Below are 21,294 nucleotides of genomic sequence, written 5' to 3' on the forward strand. Positions count from 1 at the left end.
TGAGAACTGATGGAAAATTTCTCCTAAAGATGTGCATCCTTATACAAGCATCAGTGTATTCAAGAAAGGACCAAAGAGTTTGGGTTAGGACTTTCAGGAGAAAATCTAGATACCAAAGGCATACAACCTACTTGTAGTGCTATTAATATTACTTAACATAGTTTTCTTTTTTAAAATGTTTATGTATTTATTTGGATGTGCTAGGTCTCAGTTGTGGCATGTATGGTCTTTGATCTTCCTTGCAGCATGTGGGATCTTTAGTTGAGTTATGCAGACACTTAGCTGCAGAAGGTAGGATCGAGTTCCCTGAGCAGGGATTGAACCCTGGCCCTCTGCATGGAGAGCATGGGGTCTTAGCCACTGGATGACCAGGGAAGTCCCTAACATAGTTTTCTAGTAATCTGACATTTTGAAACTATCTACATTCATCATCTTTTTATTTATTTATTGGCTGCATGGCATGTGGGATCTTAGTTCCCTGACCAGGGATCAAACCCATGCCCCCTTCATCAGAAGTGCAGAGTCTCAACCACCAGACCACCAGTAAGTCCTAGTACTATTATTAATATTTATGGATTTATAGATCTGTGGACCTGGCTTGTACATATTTCTGCAACTTGGCAGACAAGAGTGTGAGAAATGGTTACTAAACAAATTAGCAGCACAGAAAGAAATGACAAATGCTTTGCAAATCTGGACTTTCCTCATGACATGTTATTGAGCAACCATCTCAGAAGATTCTGAAGATGAATGCTCTAGAAAACAATGTGTGTGGATAACTTTCAATTTGCTTCAACCAACACAATGAAAAAGAATACAGATGTCAGGCATTTTGGATATTGTATTTTAAAGGAAAAATATGTGAACAAAAAATTCTCCACAAAAATGAAACGAAAACCAGAAGCTTCAGATATATCTGTGAACAGTTATTGGTATAGAACAGAAAGAAGTAACTAATTATCAGTTTCCTTCTTTGCCCAAAGCTATCAGATGAAATTGATTTGAGACACTGGATGCCAACAATCCTTAAGGCAAAAAGGAAAGCTTGTTCCAAGAAACTAAAATGTCCTAAGTGACCTCCACAGGTGACCTGACAAACAGGATAATGTGATTAAATGCACCTCTAACAGTGGCTATCATTTTTGTTTGGCAAGGAAGGATATGTTCACAGGGAGCTAAAAGCTCTGAATGCAGGTCTCTTGTTTGAACTAGAAGAAAGTAATGGAAATTTCAACAACCATCATCTCGCCTGCTTTAGCAACACTGTACAGAAGACATGATGACAACTAAAAGTCTCCCAGTAGTAAGAGTGGATGGCTCAGACGGTAAGGAATCCACCTGCAATGCGGGAGACCCAGGTTCAATCCCTGGATTGGGAAGATCCCCTGGAGAAGGTAGTGGCTACCCACTCTAGTATTCTTGCCTGGGAATTCCCAAGGACAGAGGAGCCTGGCTGGCTACAGCCCACGGGGTCGCAAAGGGTCAGACACGACCGAGCAACTAACACTTTCACAAGGAAATATCACTGCTCATTATTAATATTTCGGGTTTTATAATTAACCACAAAAAGTTACTTACTGGGTTTGAACCAGCGCTGCCACATTTCTGATACCTCCATGATACCTGCTTTCATGTGCTGAGATTCCCTGGCTGTTTCGAGTGTTGAAAACAGAGAGAGAACACAGACTTCCCTTCCAGGCTGCTAACCTGCGAGGACTCAGATCTTAGTTCTCAGAACTGACCTACCTGATTCGGTACGTCTTTCACACTAAGGCACAGACAGCTGGACCTAACACTGTGTCAGTGAACAATCATGCTGTTGTCTAAACATCTATCTGAGTAGGGGTGTTAAATAAATTATAGAATCTAGAAGTTGAAACACATTAGAGCCACTTTCAATCAATTTAATTCAATCGAATCCAATCCAAACCCGTATATAACTATTGACAACCTACTTGTGACAGGTACTATAACGGGTGGTGGAAATACTCTGATGAATACAACTATTTATGGGTAGTAGTCTGTGTAATATATAAAAGCTGTTCTATGAGCCAGTGGTGCATAGCTATCCAGTTAATGTGAAAAATGAAGAACATTTTAAACATTCACAATACAGTTTTTCAGTATCCATTCATTAATTTATGTACAGAATATTGTGGGCTCATAATAAAACTACAAATAATGCTAACAAAAATAATTCCACCAGTACTCAAAATGCAGAGGGAGTACAGAAAATAAGGATGTTAATTGAGCATGTAAACCCATTTTTCTGGATCTGCCCCTGAAATAGGGTGCTCCGTCAGGATAAGTAGAGCTGAAATGGTTACACCAGAGTAACAGGTAGGAGACCTAGTTCTCAACTTTAGCTTTGCCAATAACTGATGCTGTCAGCCTGGGACAGTTCCTTAAATCAGTAACACCATCTCTCCATCTTGAAGACTGAATTCTGAGGCCCCACAGGGTGGTGGAATACCTTGGAAGTTAACCCAAGTTCAGTATCTTATATTTTTACAGTAACAGAATTCTCCAGTATACCCAGAATTATCAGCCATAGAAGAACGCATGCCTATTAACCATTTTTAAAATGGACTGGTGACAAAATCACAATGTCAACCAATTCATGTACAGTGAGAAACACAACTGCCAGAAGGACAAACACTCGCACTGGATCCCCTTTTAGGAACATCTACATGAGAAATCAAAACTTGCAAGAGAGAAGAGCGAAGAGAGTTACCAGGACGATTCTAGGACTATGGCATCAAGCACAATAGCTTTGTGCGCTCACTGCCTTTCGAGAGAGGCAGTATGGTGGGCAGGAGGTGGCATGGCCAGTCAGGGGACTGAAGCCCAGGCCTGCCATTCTGTAGCTGTGTGATTTCTGGCAAGTTTTTCTGTCTCTCTCGTTTTAAAATTTTGGTCATACTCCAAGGCACGCAGGACCTTGGTTTTCCCAACCAGGGATCGAACTCGTGCCCACTGCATTGGAAAGTGACGTTTTAACCACTGGACCACCAGGGAAGTCCTAAGTTATTTCATCTCTTAAGCCTTAGTTTCATTATGGAGATAACTATTTTGTAGGGTTGTTCGGAGCATTAATGACAAGGCAGGCAAAGTACCTCATACATAATGTGTGTTCTGTAAGTGGCATCTCTGTCAACTCTAACTGCCAAGCAGGCCAGTGCTCCTATAAAGACAAAGTACTCTCCCTCCAGGGCTGGGCTGAGGACGGGTTAATGCTTTCTGCTCTGGGCTCATACTTGTCTAGGACAATACAGACACCCTTCCTGGTAGTAATAGTTTCTTTCTTCAGATGACTTTCCAAAAGCTAGTTAATACCTTTTCCTTACATATATATTCAGGGCCCACCTTTCTAAGTGTTTACTCTTTGGTTATCTTTAAGTAAGCATTGCTTTTCTTATTTTGTTTTGAAAGCAGTTAAGGTGGCTAATGGCTACTCTCCTGAAATGTTCTATTTTTACTAGCTTAATTCTCACAGGAAAACCTTATGTTCAAATTAGGAAAAAACCAGACTGTATCCTTTGTCTAATGAGAAATGAAAATTTCCCTTTCTTAACCAAAGAGATGCCTTGGGAGGTGATAAGAATAAGTTTATGGATAATTGTTTTATTAGCTCCTAATGGAACTACTTTGTGCTTCTTCATAATGTTTACTTTGGTTATGTTTTTTGTTTGTTTTAGAAAATTCCAAGTTCACGGGCAGTTGTAAGAAAGAATAAAGTGATCGTGTATATCCTTCACTCTTTATCCCCATCCTGTATAACCACAGTACAATATCAACACCAAGATACTGACACTGATACAATGTTTTCACTTTATTCAGATTCCATGAGCTTTACATGCTCTCCTTTCTGTGTATGTGTATTTTGTTGCTGTTCAGTCACTCAGTCGTGTCTGACTCTTTGTGACCCCATAGACTGCAGCACGCCAGGCTTCCCTGTCCTTCACCATCTCCCAGAGTTTGCTCAAACTCTTGTCCATTGAGTCAGTGATGCCATCCAATCATCTCATCTTTTGTCATCCCATTCTCCTCCTGCCTTCATTCCTTCCCAGCATCAGGGTCTTTTCCAGTGAGTTGGTTCTTCACATCAGGTGGCCAAAGTATTGGAGCTTCAGCTACAGCATCAGTCCTTTCAGTGAATATTCAGGGTGGATTTCCTTTAAGATTGACTAGTTTGATCTCTTTTCTGTCCAAGGGATTCTCAAGTCTTCTCCAGGACCACAGCTTGAAAGCATCAGTTCTTCGGTACTCAGCCTTCTTTATGGTCCAATTCTCACATCCATACATAACTACTGGAAAAACCATAGCTTTGACTAGACAGACCTTTGTCAGCAAAGTAATGTCTCTGTTTTTAACACACTGCCAAGGTTTCTCATAGCTTTTCTTCCAAGGAGCAAGCGTCTTTTAATTTCATGGCTGCAGTCACCAAGTGCAGTGATTTTGGAACCCCAAAAAATAAAGTCTGTCACCATTTCCACTTTTTCCCAGTCTATTTGCCATGAAGTGATAGGACCAGATGCCATGATCTTAGTGTTTTGAATGTTGAGTTTTAAGCCAGCTTTTTCACTCTGTGTATTTAGTTTATGCAATTTCACATGTGTAGATCATATGACTACCACTACAGTCAAGGCACAGGACAGTTTCCATCACCTCAAAGAGCCCTAGTGCCACCCTTTCATAACCACACCCACTTCTCTCCTCCACAGCCTTCTTAATGATCTCTGGCACTCATTAATCTGTTCTCCAATTCTATAATTTTATCATTTCAACAATATTATACAAATGGGATCATGTAGAATGGAGCCTTTAGGACTGACTTTTATTTTTTTAACTCAGCATAATTCCCCAGAGACCATCTAAGGTTTGTGTTGATCAATGGTTTGGTACCTTTTATTACTGGGTAGTATTCCATGGTATGGATGGACCAAGTGTGTTTATTCACCCCTACAAGACACCTGGTTTATTTCAAGTTTTTGGCCATTGCAAATCAAGAAGCTATGAACATTAGTTTACAGGTGTTTGTGCAAACATAAGTTTTTATTTCTCGGAATAAACACCCAAGATTGCAATTTCTGGGTCATTTGATAATACATGTCTAGCCTTTAAAAAAAAAATTCGGTTTCCATGAGACTGTCAAAAATTGCCATTGCAGACTATATTTCAAGTCATCATGGTAGGGTATTGGGAAAAGTTTTCAATTAGCAATAATCACACCTTGGATAAACCTCATTGCCTACAAAACTGCCACTGTGCAAAGCTAATAAGCGTTTAGTTCTTTCTTAAAAATGATATATTTATTTTAATTTTATTTTTGGTTGTGCTGGGTTTTTGTTGCTATGCTCAGGCTTTTCTCTAGTTTCAGCAAATGAGGGCTACTCTCTAGTTGTGCTGCGGTGGCTTCTCTTGTTTCGGAGCACAGGATCTAGGCACACGGGCTTCAGTAGTTGCAGAACACAGGCTCCAGAGCACGAGCTCAGTAGCTATGGTGCACGGGCTTAGCTGCTCTGCGGCATATGGGATCTTCCCAGACCAGGGATCGAACCTATGTCCCCTGCGTTGGCAGGTGGATTCTTATTCACTGTATTACCAGGGAAGTCCTACATGTTTAGTTTAAGGACTTGGTCAAACTGTTTCCAGAGAAGCTGTACCATTTTATATTCTTACTAACAATGTATGATTGATCCAAGGTCTTCATATCATTATCAGTACTGGTGATATCACTATCTGGTGTTATCATTAAATAACTGGTGTTAGCCAGTGCTGTCACTATTTTTTATGTTAGCCATTCTGATAGTTATATATGTGATATTTCATTGTAGTTTTAATTTGCATTTCCCTGGTGCTAGTGATGTTGAATATCTTTCCCTGTGCTTGTTTGCCATCTGGATGTCCTCTTCAGTGAAATGTCTATTCTTTTTACCCATTTTCAATTTGGATTTCTTTTTTTAACAGTTGAGAAAAAAAACAGTTTGAGAGATCTTCATATAGTCTAGATACTAATCTTTTTTGGGAGGATACATGGTTTGGAAACCTTCAAGGCTGTAGCATCTCCGTTCTCTTGAACAAAATATCTTATTAAAGAATTATTTTAAGTTTTTTTATGTATGTATGGTAAAATATACATAACACTAATTTTTTTTTAACCATTTTAATCATTGTAAGTGTACTATTCAATGGCATTAAGAACCTGAAAGTGAAAGAGGAGAGTGAAAAAGTTGGCTTAAAGCTCAATATTAAGAAAATGAAGATCATGGCATCTGGCCCCATCACTTCATGGGAAATAGATGGGGAAACAGTGGCTGACTTTATTTTTGGGGGCTCCAAAATCACTGCAGATGGTGATTGCAGCCATGAAATTAAAAGACGCTTACTCCTTGGAAGGAAAGTTATGACCAACCTAGATAGCATATTCAAAAGCAGAGACATTACTTTGCCAACAAAGGTCCGTCTAGTCAAGGCTATGGTTTTTCCAGTGGTCATGTATGGATGTGACAGTTGGACTGTGAAGAAAGCTGAGCACCAAAGAATTGATGCTTTTGAACTGTGGTGTTGGAGAAGACTCTTGAGAGTCCCTTGGACTGCAAGGCGATACAACCAGTCCATTCTAAAGGAGATCAGTCCTGAGTGTTCTTTGGAAGGAATGACGCTAAAGCTGAAACTCCAATACTTTGGCCACCTCATGAGAAAAGTTGAGTCACTGGAAAAGACTCTGATGCTGGGAGGGATTGGGGGCAGGAGGAGAAGGGGACGACAGAGCATGAGATGGCTGGATGGCACCACCGACTCGATGGATGTGAGTCTGAGTGAACTCCGGGAGATGGTGATGGACAGGGAGGCCTGGCGTGCTGCAATTCATGGGGTTGCAAAGAGTCGGACACAACTGAGCGACTGAACTGACTGACTGAACTGACCTTCATATCATTATGTAACCATCACCAGTATTCATCTCCAGAACTTTTTAAGTACCTTCACATCATTATGTAACTATCACCACTATTCATCTCCACAATTTTTTCATCTTCCCAAACTGGAACTATATACCTGTTAAACAATAACCTTCTTTCCTCCTGCCCCAGCCCCTGGTACCCACCATTGTACTTTCTATTTCTATGATTTTTACTAGTATAGCTACCTCATGTGAGTGAAATCATCCTTTTGTGTCTGGCTTACTTCATTTAGTATAAAGTCCTTAACGTTCATCCCTGATGTGGTGTGTATCAGAGCTTCATTTCTCTCTAAGGCTGAATAACACCCCATTGGATGTATATACACACACCATATTTTGTCTGTCCATTCATCTATCAATGGACACGTGGGTTGCTTCCACTTTTTGGCTGCTGTGAATGATGCTGCTATATATTACATATAAACAAACTCATGTCCCTGTTTTCAATTCTTTGGGGTATATACCTAGGAATGAAATTGGTCACATGGTAATTCTATGTTTAATTTTTTGAGGACCCCTCGTGACAGCCACACCATTTTACACCCACACCAGTGATACACAAGAGTTCCAATTTCTCCATATCCTCACCAACTCTGGCTATTTTCTGGTTTCTTGATAGTAGCCAACCTAATGGGTGTGAAGTGAAGTGAAAGTTGCTAAGTCATATCTGACTCTTTGCAACCCCATGGACTATACAGTTTATGGAATTCTCCAGGCCAGAATACTGGAGTGGATTGCCATTTCCTTCTCCAAATGGGTGTGAAGTGATATCTAACTGTGGGTTTGATTTGCATTTCCCTAATGATTAGTGATGTTGAGCATCTTTTCATTTGCTTACTGACCATTTGTATCTCTTCTTTGGAGAAAAGTCTATTCATGTCTTCTGCACATTTAAAAATCTTTTTAAATTGTTGAGTTGTAGGAGTTCTTTATATATTCTAAACATTAATCCCTTATCAGATATATGACTTACAAAATTTTCTCCCATTATGTGAGTTGCCTTTTCACTTTATTGATAGTGACCTTTGATGCACAGAAGTTTTAAATTTTCATGAAGTCCAGTTTATCTATTTTGTTACTGCTGTTGCCTGTGGTTTTGGTGTTCCATCCAAGAAACCACTGTCAAATCCAGTGTCATGAGACCTTCTCCTTATGCTTTATTCTAAATGTTTTATGGTTTTATCTCTGCCTATTCAGATCTTTGCTATATCTTGATTTAATTTCTGTATGTGGTACAAGATAACTTCATCTTTTTTTTTGCATGTAAATATCCAGGACCATGTATTTAAAAGAAAGTCTTTTTCAATTTTGATAAATTCTAACTTACCAAGTTTTCCTTGTGTGGATCATCATTCCGATGTCAAGCCTAAGAACTCTCTGTTTAGTGCTTAATATAGAAGATCTCCTCCTGTAGTTTTTTCTGAAATATGTATAGTTTTAGATAGAAATCTGTGACCTAGTTATGTCTTTAAAACTATAGATCTTTACTGTCTTATTCAATTGGATTAGACTCTCAAAATCACTTTGACAGGAGTCAAGAAATAGGTGATGAGCTAAATCAGTCTTCTGACCTAGTAATACGTCACAAAGAAGATTCTTACAATGAAGAACATCTACTTCAGCCATAATATATCCCAACGTCACTAGGTTCTTTGGCAATTGACGAATACGAGCTTAAGGACAACAGTGAGGTATATGTGTGTAGACAGCGGAAGCCCCCTTCCTTCCTTCACCTCCCTACCCACTTTTGAGTTACCATGGAGGCCAGAAGATCAAAGTAAAAAGCTCTTTTAGGACCAGCTTCAGTTTTGTGGTGGCTCAGATGGTAAAGAATTTGCCTGCAATGCTGGAGATTTGGGTTCAATTGCTGGGTAGGGAAGGTCCCCTGGAGAAGGAAATGGCTACCCACTCTGGTATTCTTGCCTGGAGAATTCCATGGACAGAGGAACCTGGCTACTACAGTTCATGGGATCACAAAGAGTAGGATGCAACTGAGCAACCACCACTTTCTGGTTTTGTTAATCTACCAGTGCCCCATCTCATGTATCTTGATCCTTTTCCCTCTTTCTCTTTCCCTGGGAAGAGAACAACTGTGGTAACTGAACCTGGTAACTGAACAACTCTGTTGTTGCTGTTCAGTCACTAAGTCCTGTCTGATTCTCTGTGACCCCATGGACTGTAGCACACCAGGCTCCTCTGTCCTCCACCATCTCCAGAGTTGGCTCAAACTCATGCCCATTGAGTTGGTGATTCTATCTAACCATCTCACCCTCTGCCGGCCCCTTCAATTTTTCCCAGCATCAGGATCTTTTCCAGTGAGTTGGCTCTTCGCATCAGGTGGCCAAAGTACTGGAGTTTCAGCCTCAGCATCAGTCCTTCCAATAAATATTCAGGACTGATTTCCTTTAGGATTGATAGGTTTGATCTCCTTGCAGTCCAAGGAACCCTCAAGAATCTTCTCCAGCATCACAATTTGAAAGCATCAATCCTTCCTTGGTGCTCAGTGTTTCTTTATGGTCCAGTCCTCACATCCTTGACTATATGGACCTTTGTCAGCAAAGTGATGCCTCTGCTTTTTAATTCACTGTCTTGGTTTGTCACAGCTTTCCTTACAAGGAGCAAGCGTCTTTAAATTTCATGGTTGCAGTCACTGTCTGCAGTGATTCTGGAGCTCAAGAAAAGAAAATCTGTCACTTTTTCCACTTTTTCCCCTTCTATTTGCCATGAAGTGATGGGACCAGATGCCATGATCTTAGTTTTTTTAATGTTGAGTTTCAAGCCAGCCTTTTCTCTTGCCTCTTTCACCCTGATCAAGAGGTTCTTTAGTTCCTCTTCACTTTCTGCCTTTAGAGTGGTACTACCTGCATATCTGAGATTGTTGATATTTCTCCCAGTAATCTTGATTCCAGTTTGTGACTCATCCAGCCCAGGATTTCACATGATGTATTCTGCATAGAAGTTAAATAAGCAGGGTGACAGTATACAGCCTTGTCATACTCCTTTCCCAATTTTGAACCAGTCAGTTGTTCCATGTCCAGTTCTAATTGTTGCCTGATAGTCCATGGGGTGCAAAGAGTCAGACACGACTGAGTGACTAAGCACAAGATACCCACATACAGGTTTCTCAGGAGGCAGGTAAGGTGGTCTGGTATTCCCATTTCTTTTAAGAATTTTCCACAGTTTGATGTAATCCACACAGTCAAAGGCTTTAGCATAGTCAGTGAAGCAGAAGTAGCCATTTTTCTAGAATGCCCTTGCTTTCTCCATGAGCCAATGAATGTTGGCAATTTGATCTCTGGCTCCTCTGCCTGTTTGAAACCAGCTTACACATCTGGAAGTTCTGAGTTTACATACTGTGAAGCCTAGCTTGAACGACTTTGAGCATCACCTTACTAACATGTGAAATTAGCACAACTGTTTGGTAGTTTGAACATTCTTTGGCATTGCCCTTTTAAGGGACTGGAATGAAAACGGACTTTTTCCAGTCTTGTGGCCACTGATGAGTTTTCCAAATTTGCTGACATATTGAATGCAGCACTTTAACAGCATCATCTTTTAGGATTTGAAATAGCTCAGCTGGAATTCTGTCACCTCCACTAGCTTTGCTTATAGTTATGCTTCCTAAGGCCCACTTGGCCTCACACTCTAGGATGTCCGGCTCTAGGTGAGCGACCACAGTATTGTGGTTATCCAGGTCATTAAGACCTTTTTTGTTTAGTTCTTCTATGTATTCTTGCCACTTCTTAATCTCTTCTGCTTCTGTTAGGTCCTTACTGTTTCTGTCCTTTATCATGCCCCTTCTTGCAAGAAATGTTCTCTTGATAACTCCAGTTTTCTCGAAGAGATATCTAGTCTTTCCCATTCTATATTTTTCCTTTATTTCTTTTCATTGTTCATTTAAGAAGGCCTTTTTATCTCTCCTTGCTATTCTTTGGGAACTCTGCATTCAGATGGATATATCTTTCCTTTTCTCCTTTGCCTTTTGCTTCTCTTCTTTCCTCAGCTATTTGTAAAGCTTCTTCAGACAACTATTTTGCCTTCTTGTGTTTCTTTTTCTTTGGGATGGTTTTGGTCACTGCCTCCTGTACAGTGTTACAAGCCTCCTGTCGTAAAGGAGGTAACTGTTACCTACTGTGCCCATCAGTTCTTCAGGCACTCTGTCTGTGAAATCTAACCCCTTGAATCTATTTGTCACCTCCACTCTGTAATCACAAGGGGCTGTGTTATACACACCCAAAGAATGGGACTCTAAGTCCCATTTTGTCCAAAATAACCTGTCTTTCCTTGGCCCATACCTAGCTGATAATGTGACCAAAAGAACCCACAATAGAAAAAACACTGATGTGCTCTATTGTTTCTGTGCTGGAAGATGATTCCTGGAGGTGCCAAGAGATGAAAATGTGATTTCTTTAAAAAAATATTTCTTTATTTGGCCGCACCGGGTCTTAGTTGCGGCACATGGGATCTTTAGCTGCGGCATGTGGGATCTAGTTCCCTGACCAGGGATGGAACCTAGGCCCCTAGCACTGGGAGCACAGAGTCTTAGACATTGGACAACAAGGATAGTTCCTGGTTTGGTTTTATAAGCTGTTCTGACTTGGTAAGTTCAGATATTGACTGCAAATATTTTTAAAAGAAAAAAAAATGAATAGGTCTATTCAATTAAGTCTCTTCACTGCCTCAGTGTTACCTGAGAGGTGGTTCTCTTTTTCCCATCTTTCCTGACACCATTAAAATAAACTGGCCCAGTGCTTCCAGTCACAGAAGCAAGTGTCACACAAAGTTTACTTACATTTCCTAGTAAGGACAAGTTCCACTGTTTCCCTGAGTTGCATCAATGTGGTACCTACCAGCTGCTGCTGCTGCTAAGTCACTTCAGTCGTGTCCGACTCTGTGCAACCCCATAGATGGCAGCCCACCAGGCTCCCCCATCCCTGGGATTCTCTAGGCAAGAACACTGGAGTGAGTTGCCATTTCCTTCTCCAATGCATGAAAGTGAAGTCTTTGAAGTCGCTTAGTCATGACTGACTCTTAGAGACCCTGTGGACCACAGCCTACCAGGCTCCTCCATCCATGGGATTTTCCAAGCAAGAGTACTAGGAGGCCACATTTTTCTTTGCCTTTTTAAAGATAAGAGGGGAAGAAGGAAGGACTACGCCATACTTCTAAGATAGCTTTATCTTTGCATTCTGAATTATGTTTCTACTTAATGTAATATTTACTCCATTGATATTAATCTTCCAATAATATCTCACAGGAAAAAACAGGATAATTTCTCCCATGTCCCAAATAGTAAACTATATCTGGAACAATGTCACCCAATACATTTCTGACAAAAGAAAAGAACCAGAATTGCGTAAACCTTCTCAAAAGGGTTCTGGCATTTAGACTCGGTTTGGAAGATTCTCCTCCAAATGGTGTCATTTATCCAAATGATTTGCGAAGCTGTTATCCAGACGGTCAAATCCTCCTCGCGTGCCAGTACTGCTAATCCTCTGTACATTTCTACTGGGTGTTTGTTTCTTCAGTAAATAGCAATTCCTCAAGTCTGAGGCTTCCCTAGTGGATCAGATAGTAAAGAATGTGCCTGCAATGTGGGAGACCTGGGTTTGATCCCTGGGTTGGGAAGATCCCAGGAGAAGGGGAAGGCTACCCACTCCAGTATTCTTGCCTGGAGAATTCCATGGACAAAGAAGCCTGGTGGGCTGCAGTCAGAGGGGCTGCAAAGATTCAGACACGACTGAACAACTAGCACACAAGTCTGAGCAGTCTTCACTGTCTTTCATGGCATCTGTGGTAGGAGTGGGACTGCACAGTGGGGACCGTCGAACACTTGGAGTCAGAGGCTGAACACTTCAATCTGCTCCCTGATCCCCTGAAGCTCTCCTTCTTCCTCAGAGAGAAAAATGAACTCTGTCAAAGGTCTGCAGTGGCTCTGCCATCGCTACTTTTATTCCTCCGTAAATCTGATAGCTTTTAAAAAAATCTTTTGGCTGTGCCAGGGCATGCAGGATACAGGATCTTAATTCCCTGCGTGTGTGCTCAGTCATGTCCAACTCTGCGCCCCAGTGGACTGAAGCCCGCCAGGCTCCTCTGTCCATGGGATTTTTCCAGGCAAGAATACTGGAGAGGGTTGTCATTTCCTCCTCCAGGGGATCTTCCCCACCATGGATCGAATCCATGTCTCCTGAGTTTCCTGAATTGGCAGGCAGATTCTTTACCACAGGAATCAAACCCTTTCCCCCTGCATTGGCAGCGCAGAGTCTTAATCACTGGACCTCCGTGGAAGTCCTAAGTCTTCTAGCTTTAATGCTCAAGAGAACATCTGGTCACTTGAACATTTACAGTCTCATGGAAGCAAATAAAGCATTCCCTTAAGCCCAAATCAGCTTGGCACCCAAGCCTCCAACTATGTGAACATGATCTGAAGAGGGGGTCTTGATAATGGTCATATATTCATATTTTTTATCATCGAATTCCAGACAGATGGCTCATACGGTATTATCTACTGAAGCTACCCAAGTCAAAGACTATAGTGTACTGTTACCATGGTAACCCTTGAAGACAAGCCTTCTGCTCTTTCAAGTGGAGGTAAAATTTCTCCAAGCCACGAATGGGAAAAAGTAAAGCCTACTGGATCACCTTCATTTGTGGATTTTATAATTTTACTTAATGAGAAACTACTTACGACAGGGAAATGTGTCAAAAGTTAAGATAATATTTTCTGGAGCTGGAAACAATTTTCTTGTTATGAACTAGAAGGATTTTATAAAACGGAGGTTAGTGGAGAGATGCAGCTATAATTCATGGACTTGGGAGCCAGATACCAGAGCTTGGAATCCCAGCTCTGCCACTTGTTACAGTGGTTGTGTGACTTCAGATGTTCAGCCCCCTGTGTCTCAGTTTCTTCACCAGTAAAGTGGGTACAATGATGGCACCCACTTCATCGGGTTTTTATCAGGATTGAAAATACATCTAAAGCTCTGATAGCAGTGCCTAGAATTTGATGTCTTTTCAATGTCTTAACTACATGCTACTGCAAGTGATATTTGGGGTCTTCAGTTACCTTTTTTTTTTTAATTTTGTAATTTATCAGGAAGTAAGCTCTCTGCCAAAGCAATTTTTCATTCTGCTCTTAGGGCCAGCTGGCATGGAGCAAGAAAGATTAACAAGTCATTACTAATGACCAGGATTGTCACAGTGTCTATGAACTAAGCGCATCCTTGATTTTTTTTTTAACCTTCATGGAATCTTGAGTTATTTTTCACATGTGTCATAGACAAATGTGGAGGGTTTGTGTTATTTTATAATTCATTTACAAATTGTAATGACAAGGACTATTTGTTTTGTTTTGTCCTTAAAATGTTTACAGAGTCTCAGATATAAGCCAGCATAGAGAGACATCTGCAAAACAACAAACTCAATATGCTGGTGGTTAAAATTCTGCTTTCAATATTCTAAATCTGGGAAAGCATGATAGCTTGAGTGACCTGGTGTCACCCTAAAAATACATGACTTCCTCTAATCATAGAGATATAAACAATACTATTCAGGCTATGAGGTCAATTTCCAAAATAATTTCTCTGAGCACTGGAAAGAAACAATATATTAGTTAAAAAGGGAAATCTGTGAAATATTACCATCTCCAAAGGAATAGGATAATTTCGATATAGAACCAATGGTGATTGGTTTTTTCCCCCAGTGTACTCTTGATTTCTAAAATCAATCACTTTGGGACTACCCTAGTGGTCCAGTGGCTAAGATTCCAAGATCCCAATGCAGGGGGCCCAGGTTTGTCATGTGGTTGGGGGACTAGATCTTGCAAGCTGCGACTAAGACTCTGCATGCCACAGTGAAGATCCCACAAGCTGCAATGAAGACCCAGTGCAGCCTAAATAAATATTAATAAAGAAATATTATAAAAGATAGTCAATCACTTTCATTCAATTGACAGATGACTTATAGGGATCCTTTCATGTCTGTGGCCCAAATGATTCTTTTTCTCAGAAATAGATGGAACGTACTGACCTCACATCATTCAAGAAATAATCCCAGAAGGAAGTCTCTTCTTCCAGTATTTCAATTCAACAATATCCTCTTAGAGTTTCTATGCCAAGAGCCTCCTCAGAGGCCATTTGTATCTTCAATAATATTAAAAATATTCCCCATGTGTGACAGATAAAATTGCCAACCCAACAGTCATTTCTCTGCTTTGTCTTAGCTAACACAATCTCGTTCTACTCAGGACAGCAATGTGTTCAACCCAAGGGTATAAGTCATGACCTGTCTAAGCCCATCACAGGTATCTCATTTTCCTTAGACAAATATATTTCCAGACTCTCTTGCACCTAGCCAATGAGATGCAAATGGGAAGGATTTGCATCCCTGATAATGGAAAGTCTCTTTTCTTCCCACTCTCCTCCTTTCCCATTTGGGATGCTGTTGTGAAAGAATGATACCTAGTGCTATGGCATCCATCATGTAGCCATGAGACCACAAATCCAAAGAGCCAAAGCCAACATGCTGAGGATGGCAGAGTAGCAGATGGGAAGAACTGACTCCTTGATAGTATCATTGAGACACTGCACTAGATTCTAGCTATCACCAGCTTCCAAATTTTTTGTAATGTGAACCAATGAAGTCTTTATTGTTTTATTACTATAGGTTGGTATAGCATCAAAATCTACCCTCCCTTCTTTAATTATAGCTAGGCAAGTGGCCAAGACATGGAAACAGCTTAAATGTCCATTGACAGACAAATAGATAAAGATGTGGTCCGTAGATATAATGGAATATTACTCAGCCATAAAAAGAATGAAATAATGCCATTTGCAGCCATACAGATGTACCCAGCGATTACCATACTAAGTGCAGTAAGCCAGACAAAGACAAATATCATATGATATCACTTATATGTGAAATCTAAAAAAAGAGATACAAGTGAACTTGTTTACAAAACATAAAGAGACTCATAGACATAGAAACAAACACGGTCATCACAGGGGGATGGGGGAGGGATAAATTAGGAGACTAGGGTTAACACATACATGATACTATATGTAAAATAGATAAATTACAAGGTCCTACTGTATCGCATGAGAAACTGTATTCCGTATTTTGCAATAACTGAATCATTTTCAGGTGCTGTACACCTGAAATTAACATGACATTGTAAATCAACCATACTTCAATAGAAATAAAATAAGATAATTAGATAAAACTGTTAAGAAAAAAAGAACAGACACAAGAAAAATGTCTTCCAAAATTTGGTCTGTGCCAAGAAAGTCCCTTGATTCTTTTAAAGAGAAAAAGAAAACAAAAATCATCTGATATGTCTGATGGTGACTGCAGCCATAAAATTAAAAGACACTTGCTCCTTGGAAGGAAAGTTATGACTAACCTAGACAGCATATTAAAAAGCAGAGACATTACTTTGCAAACAAAGGTCCGTCTAGTCAAAGCTATGGTTTTTCCAGTCATCATGTATGGATGTGAGAGTTGGACCATAAAGAAAGCTGAGCACTGAAGAATTGATACTTTTGAACTGTGGTGTTGGAGAAGACTCTTGAGAGTCCCTTGGACTGCAAGGAGACCCACCAGTCCATCCTAAAGGAAATCAGTCCTGGGTGTTCATTGGAAGGACTGATGTTGAAGCGGAAACTCCAATACTTTGGCCACCTGTTGCAAAGAGCTGGCTCATTGGAAAAGACCCTGATGCTGGGAAAGATTGAAGGCAGGAGGAGAAGGGGATGACAGAGGATGAGATGGTTGGATGGCATCACCAACTCAGTGGACTTGAGTTTGAGTAGACTCCAGGAGTTGGTGATGAACAGGGAAGCCTGGCGTGCTGCAGTCCACAGGGTCTCAAAGAGTTGGACACGACTGAGCGACTGAACTGAACTGAACTGAACTGACAGGTGGGAAATGCCAATGGCTTCTCTATCTCAGACATCAGGAGATTAGAGATGAGAAAATGCACGTTGCATTTCTCCTGAAGTCTACTGTTCCAGAGGCCTGCATAGAGCTGCCACTGATTTCAGTGTGGGAGGCAAGGAAGTAGAGAAATAAGGCTCAAGACCCAGGACTTGGAAAGGATTAGCGAGAGACCTCTGGTCTGTGAACTGCCGAGAAGTTAATACATCAGAAGGCAGCTGAGTCTCAGAGGGATTTGTATTTGCAAACGTACTACAGCCAAGCCAATAAACCCTGTGACCACTGTACTGAGACCTCCGGCTGTCAGCATGTAGATAAAACAGTAGAGCCACTAACAAGGGCATGTCTCTAATGCCCGCTTCAGACATGGATAAAGGGGAAACTGAATAGGAAGAGCCTCCCCTCCCTCAAAGACGAGGCCAAGGGACACACAGAGCCATGGACAAGAGGGTCCTCCTGAAGAAGAGAGCTAGGGTCTAATCAGGGAACGCCCTCCTCTGCCAGGGCAGGGGTCTTGCCCACCGCCTGCTTCGTGGTACCAGCATTGCTATGGGCCAGGGGCTGCTACGTGCATTTCTTTCTCCTCTTTTTCAAATGGGAGTTCCAACTGCGGTTTTCTAATCCCTGTTCCATCATTGTATATCAAGTGTGAGTATGAGTGTACAAGAGGAGGTAACTTGTATTTGAGTTCACAGGTGGCCAGGCCATTAGAAGCATATCCAAACCTGATGGAAGCGACTGTGCATTCCCCAGAGACCATGGACTTTGAGCTGGTATGTTTACTGTATGGGCTCTTGTCTGTCTCCCTTGGGATGGAGCAGTTGGGTTCTATGTGTTGGAAAGAGGGTATTTGCCGAGGTCCAGCCCCGGCTGATCCAGGGTATTCGAAGGAGAGACGGCCTAGGTGACCTATTTATTTATTTATTTATCAAAGATATAAAGAGTAATAGAATGAGGATAGCTCAGTAGGAAAATTCAGTGGAGAAAAGAAGCTGAGTAGCTTGGTTTACATGGAAAATCAATATAACCCATGACACCAGGTTAGCTCTGACCACGGAGGCTGCAGGCGCCCTCTCAAATAGCGGAAGGTGCCCCACCTTAGACACCTTCTCGAGTGGGTCTTAGAAGCCCAGGCAAATAAATGGTCGCAGAGGATATCCACGCTCCAGATGGAGACTCAGCTGGAAGTTAAGGGGAAGAATGACATGGGGAGACCAAGCGTTGGTGAACAAGGCCCGTAGCTTTATTTTCAACAGGGGCTTTTATACCCTAAGTTACACATAGAGGATAATAGGGGATGCAAAGTCAGCAGTTTTTGATCCTTATCAAAAACCAGGGTTTCTTTCCTGCAAATTTACCGTATACAAATGGTTTAGGTGATTTACATCATCTTCTGGCCAGAAGGCCTATTAACATTTTATGACTTTTGACAAGGACTTATCAACAAAGACTTATTTTCTCTAAGAGTAATTATTTTAAGGTTTGGCGCCATCTTCCGAAGATAAAATTGCATTCCTATAGGGCGGATGTGTAATGGGTTTACAACAAAGGAAAGAATTTATTACCTTAAGGGTCTAAAGTTACTAACACCAAGGCCACTACTTATTTTTTCTACATACCAACTATTAATTAATACATATTCAAGGATACAATTCAGGGGATGTGGAAACTTGGCAACAAGCATTGACTCATCAATGAAATCTTTTACTAGTTTTATTCTGACAGTTTCTAACTCTCTGAGAGGCTCTAAGCTATTTGAATATCTTAAGCTTCCCGTGCCTCTCGAGGCTGGGAGACTGTAAACAATCGTATACAAGGCTGTAGGAGTCCGGGTAAACTTGTCAGGCGAGTTAGAGAGCCATCTGAGGGGTTTGGATTTAAACACTCCTAATTGCCCAGGAACCTTATTAATTGGAGCTGTAAGTTAACTCTTTGACAGAGAGAGCGAGATGGTGATGGGGGACAGCCCCCAGTAAAGTCAGAGGTGAGAGCACAAAGCAATAAAGTAGGCAGACTCTGGTTTTTTGGGGGTAGATGCTCGAGAATATCCGGGGGGACTCCTGAGGCTCGATCCCGCCTTTGCGTATGCCAGGCCTCCTTCCTCATGACCTTTGTCACAAGTGGAATGTCTCTCGCCGGCTCCCGGCATGTATTCATGATACTTGGTGGAGAGAGGGACTGACTGTGGCAAGGCTTTAGCCATCAACCTAGGTGTCCATCAATAGAGGGATGTATAAAGAAGATGTGGTACATATACACAGTGGAATATTATCTCATCCATAAAAAAGAATGAAATGTCATTTGCAGCGATACAGATGGACTCAGAGATTATACTACGTGAAGTAAGTCAGAGAAAGACAAATATATGCTATCACTTATAAGTGGAATTTAAATAAATGATACAAATGAATTTATTTACAAAACAGAGACAGACTCACAGACTTAGAGAATGAACGTATGGTTACCAGGGGGGAAGGATGGGAGAGAGGGACAGATTGGGAGTTTGGGATGGATATGTACACACTGCTATATTTAAGGTGGATAACCAACCAGGACCTACTGTATAGCACTGGGAATTCTGTTCAATATTATCAACCTAAATAGGAAAATAATTCGAAAAAGAATAGATACATGTACATGTATAATTGAATCATTCTGCTGTACACCTGAAACTAACACAACATTATTAATCAACTTTAATATAAAAGTTAAACATTTAAAAAAAGATACAAATGAAATTATTTACAAAACAGAAAGAGACTCACAGACATAGAAAACAAACTTATGGTTACCAAAGGGGAAAGGTTGGCGGAGGTGGGAATAAATTAGGAGTTTGGGAATAACAAATACACACTACTGTATCTAAAATATTAATAGATAACCAACAAGGACCTATTGTATAGCATATAAGTAAGTGTTAGTTGCTCAGTCATGTCTGACTCTTTGCAGCCCCATGGACTGTGGCCCACCAGGCTCCTCTGTCCATGGGATTCTCCAGGCAAGAATACTGGAGTGGGTTGCCATTCCCTTCTCCAGGGGATCTTCCTGACCCAGGTAACGAACCCAGGTCTCCCACACTGCAGGGAGACTATCGTCTGAGCCATCAGGGCCATAGCTGTAAAGCATAGGGAACTATATTTAATATCTTGAAATAACCTACAATGGAAAAGAATCTAACAAAGAATACACACAGACACACACTAATATATATATATATATATATATATACACATATATATCTGTATCACTTTGCTGTACACATGAAACACAACATTGTAAATCAACTATATTTCAATAAAATTTTTTAGAAGACTGTTAGCTAGCTGTCTATGAAAATCCATTCTCCCTTTCTTCCATCACGTTAGAAGAGCTAGGCGTTTGGCTGCCCAGCCTCCTCTGCACTGGGAATTATCCACCAGATGAAATTCCTGCTAATGGAATGTGAATAGAGGAGTGTGTGCCACTCCTGGCCCAGTGCACACCTCTCAAACACTCACTTCCCGTGGGCTGAGCCGGCGAGGATCAGAAGAAAGAAGTTACGTTGAGCATGGCTTGTCATGAAAGCCTCCTCTCCCACTGATGTGGGACACCCGCCAGGGACTGATACATGAGGAAACAAACCTTCATTTTTAAGGCATATTATTGTTGGGTTTCTTTTAACAGCAGCTGAATCTTTTACTATAGCTAATACATTCAGATACTCTGTTAACCACAGCCCAAATATCTTATCTGATACCTGCCATTATTTCCCACAAAAATAATGAAGTGACTGTCCAGAGCTCCTGGAGAAGCACATGGATTCTGAGGTGATGATCATTTAACAGAAGCTGCCCTGATGAATCAGATCATACCCAAGAGCTCCAAGTGAGCTCCAGGTGTCTGCTCTAAGTATGGGAAATAATTAAGGCCAAGGAACGGCTTCCTCACTTAGCAGTGATTGATGTTATATATAATTTTTTTAAGACCTTACAAATACTCAAAACATACGTTTTTCCTAAAGAGCTAGTTGTACTTTATAGATCTGAAATGAAATGAATCCTCAGGACATCCTGGGAGGTATAATAAAGGTTGGGTAACATTATTAATTTTATAGATGACAATGAAGTGATTGCTTTTAACACTTGTGATTCACCAGTTCTAAAGAATCTTTTCTAGACTTTTCGCCACATGCAATTATTTTATGAGCCTTTCGGTCCCTAAAGGCAAAAAACAAACACATTAAAAAAAAAACAAAAACTGTAAAGCAGTCTGATCACAGGCTAACTGAAAATGAAATCCTTGTGGTGGGAAGTCCCTGATCCAGAGCTTTGAAATAGCATCATAACAAGCCTTTCTAACCCAAAGTCGAAGCTCCAAGAACCCAAAACAAACGACTTTTCATGATGCTGGCACTCTCT

The 21,294-nt window shown here is 40.9% G+C and overlaps 1 protein-coding gene and 1 non-coding gene across 6 annotated transcripts in view; both read right to left on the reverse strand.

Annotated features, from left to right (window-relative positions):
- The window catches only part of TMEM150C (transmembrane protein 150C), a 115,168-nt gene that overhangs the window by 21,998 nt on the left and 71,876 nt on the right, over positions 1 to 21,294 (reverse strand). The window lies entirely within an intron of this gene.
- Positions 5,138 to 5,277, reverse strand: LOC139183743 (U4 spliceosomal RNA). The gene has a single exon (XR_011567359.1). It is a non-coding gene; the product is annotated as a U4 spliceosomal RNA (small nuclear RNA).

This window comes from Bos indicus, chromosome 6 (assembly GCF_029378745.1).
Source record: "Bos indicus isolate NIAB-ARS_2022 breed Sahiwal x Tharparkar chromosome 6, NIAB-ARS_B.indTharparkar_mat_pri_1.0, whole genome shotgun sequence".
NCBI classification, from domain to species: Eukaryota; Metazoa; Chordata; class Mammalia; order Artiodactyla; family Bovidae; genus Bos; species Bos indicus.